Source organism: Otolemur garnettii, unplaced genomic scaffold (genome assembly GCF_000181295.1).
Source record: "Otolemur garnettii isolate 467f Iridium unplaced genomic scaffold, OtoGar3 scaffold00013, whole genome shotgun sequence".
Classification (NCBI taxonomy): domain Eukaryota; kingdom Metazoa; phylum Chordata; class Mammalia; order Primates; family Galagidae; genus Otolemur; species Otolemur garnettii.
The window spans coordinates 24,726,763-24,730,050 of record NW_003852408.1 but is presented as its reverse complement, the minus strand read 5'-3'; the positions used below and the strand labels follow the sequence as shown (position 1 = coordinate 24,730,050).

General features: G+C 39.7%; 1 non-coding gene across 1 annotated transcript; it reads right to left on the bottom strand.

Annotated features, from left to right (window-relative positions):
- Nucleotides 1–1,079: 1,079 nt before the first annotated feature.
- On the bottom strand, nt 1,080–1,183 carry LOC111723646. Its single transcript, XR_002772146.1, has one exon. It is a non-coding gene; the product is annotated as a U6 spliceosomal RNA (small nuclear RNA).
- Nucleotides 1,184–3,288: the final 2,105 nt, after the last annotated feature.

The following is a 3,288-nucleotide window of genomic DNA, read 5'->3' as shown; positions in this document are numbered from 1 at the left end:
CAGTAAGAATATGGTATAAAAGATAAAGACGGTACCCCTGCTAAAGACTCACCAGGATCGGAGCTTGCAAGACTGGAAGTTGTTCTTGGTGAGTCAGCGAGAGATGTGAAGACCCACATTACCCGACCCCACTGTAGACTTTATAAACATTGTACACTCAGACTACAGTAAATTTATTTAACAGTTTCTTCAATAACAAGGCTTAGTGTATGGTAACTTTATAAACTTTTAAATCTTTTTAGACTTTTTGAATCTTTCATAACTCTTAGCTTAAAACACATTTGTATAGCTGTGCAAAAATATTTTCTTTCTCTATAAGCTTTTTTCTATTGAGAAGATTGTTTTTATACTAAGACATGAACACGTTAGCCTAGGTCTACATAAGGTCAGGGTCATCAGTGCCACTGTCTTCCACCTCTACATCTTGTCCCACTGGAAGGTCTTCAGGGGACCATTACATACATAGAACTATTATCTCCTGTAATAACAAAGTCTTCTTCTGAAATACATCCTCAGGGACCTGCCTGAGGCTATTTTACAGGTGAATTTTTTAATTTAAATACGGAATGCTTCAACCCATGAATGGATTAATAAATTGTAGTATATGTACACCATGGAATATTATGCAGCCTTAAAAAAGATGGAGACTTTAACTCTTTCATGTTTACATGGATGGAGCTGGAACATATTCTTCTTAGCAAAGTATCTCAAGAATGGAAGAAAAAGAATCCAGTGTACTCAGTCTTACTATGAAACCAATTTATAGCTTTCATAGGAAAGCTATAACCCAATTATAGCCCAAGAAGAAGGGAAAAGGGGAGAGGGAAGGAAAGGGGGAGGACGGGTGCAGAAAGGGTAATCGGTGAGACCACACCTACGGTGCATTTTACAAGGGTACATGTTAAATTTACTAAGTATAGAATATACATGTCTTAATACAATAACTAGAAAATGCCATGAAGGCTATGTTAAGCAGTTTGATGAAAAAATTTCAAATTGTATGTAAAACCAGCACATTGTACCCCATGATTGCATTAATGCACACAGCTATGATTTAATAAAAATAAATAAATAAATAAATACATATGGACTGCTTCACCAATTTGGTTGTCATCCTTGCACAGGGACCATGCTAATCTCTGTATCATTCTAATTTTAGTATATGTGCTGCCAGAGAGAACACAGGTGAATTTCTTTTTAAGTAAGCAGAGGGAGTACACTGTAAGACAACTATAAAAAGTATACTATAGTAAATAAATAAACTGGTAAGATAGCTGTTAATTACCTTTATTCTGTAATGTACTTTGTGAGTACTATGTTCTGTGTGTAATTGCACGAGATCTGCTTTTACATGCCCGGCAGCACCGCAGGTTTGTTGACACCAGCATCAAGACAAGGACAAGCATCGCAGTAGGATGCTGTGATGGCTACATCGTCACAAGGCCATAGGAATTTTCAAGCTCCATTATAATCTTAGGAGACCACCTTTGTATATGCAGTTCATCGTTGACTGAAGCATTGCGTGGTTCATGACTATGTTGTTAGGTATCATTATTCCTGTAACCCAGGCACTAATTTCTCTATGTTGGAGGTGGGAAAGACTATTAGTTAGATCTGCAGTTTACTAGTCAGATGATCTTTAGGCCAGGAATTCTCAGCTTCCCTGGCTTCCCCCACTGAATGTTGGTTTGGTTGAGTGAGTGGTTTCCTCTTGTCCTTTTCAAGTGAGCACATACAGAACTCCAGAAGTTTACTGAGTCTTTACATCAGATTCACAGTGATAGAAACTATTCGGGGACTGTAGGAGAACAGCTCCACTATGGTGCAGTGGTGATCTTGCACATACCCATATAGGCCACACAGGCAAAGGCTAGAGCTTCAGCTAATCTGAGTCTTGGCAGAACACTATTATTTTCCCTGAGCACTGGAGTCTGGGAGATCTGTGGCCACCTGCTCCTATGAGGCCATCTCCTATGAGTTTTTTGTGGACTCCCAGGTTCTATGGAGGCATGAAGTTTTTTTGCCTCATTCCTTTGGAATAGAGCTGCAGACTATGAAACTGCCTGGCTACAGTCTAGAATTAGCTTCTTGGCAATGAGGTGTTCTACAGTTCATGTTGCAATCATCTGGCTCCTTTGTTTTGGGTTATCTTTTTTGTTGTGTGAGACAAGGACCAAAGGGAACTGGAGCTTTTGGCCACCCTCTGTCTCTGTAGTAAATAAATTGTCTAAATCTCAAAAGGACTGGTGTGTCTCTCCTGGTTGAATCTGCCAGCCAGGCCCTGGCTTTGGTGTGCTTGCTACTGTGTGCTTTATAGAGCCCTGATCCCAGGTGGGGCCTCTCTCTCACCTGGCTGTGTCTCTGCTTCTCTTGTGGACTTAGCCCTAAAATGCCTAAAATGTTGATGTCCAGATCCTGCTTACTTCTCCCAAAGTGCTTTTAACTTTTAAGACTCTGGTTTGGGGTGTGAGTTGTTTTCTGTTTCTTGGTCCTGAGATGAAAATTCATTGATGCAGCTTGTTTCTTCTCTTCTTTATGATTGGCTTGAAAAAAATTTACACATATATAAAATTATGCATATAATTTATATACTCAAATTCAAATGCCTAGCACTGGATTTTTAGAAGGGTTAATTTCTGTCATGTTATAACATGGATGAATCTTGAAAACATTGTGCTAAAGGAAAGAGGCTAGATTAGGGCTGGGCACAGTGACTCACGCCTGCCAGCATTCTGGGAGGCCGAGGCAGGTGGATTGCTTGAGCTCACAAGTTTGAGACCATCCAGAGCCAGAGCAAGACCTCGTCTCTAAAGAAAATAGCCAGGTGTTGTGGAGGGTGCCTGTAGTCCGAGCTACTTGGGAAGCCGAAGCAAGAGAATCGCTTGAGCCCAAGAGTTTGAGGCTACTGTGAGCTGTGATGCCATGACCCTCTACTGAGAGTGACAAAGTGAGACTCTGTCTCAAGAAAAAAAAAAAGAGAGAAAAAGAAAGAGGCCAGATCAAAAAGGCTCATACTGTGTGATTTCATTTATAGGAAAAGTGCAGAACAAATTTGTAGAGACATAAGGTAAATCAGTGGTTGCCAGGAGACAAAGAAAGAGGGAACAGGGAGTGATTGCTAATGGGTAGAGGGTTTCTTTGAGAGTGAAGAAAATGTTCTGAAAGTAGAGAGGGGTAATGGTTGTACAACTTGTGACTGCTCTAAAAATCAATTATAAACTTTAAAAGAATGAATTATGATATGTAAATTGTATCTTAGTTTAAAAAATTACATAAGACAAATTATAA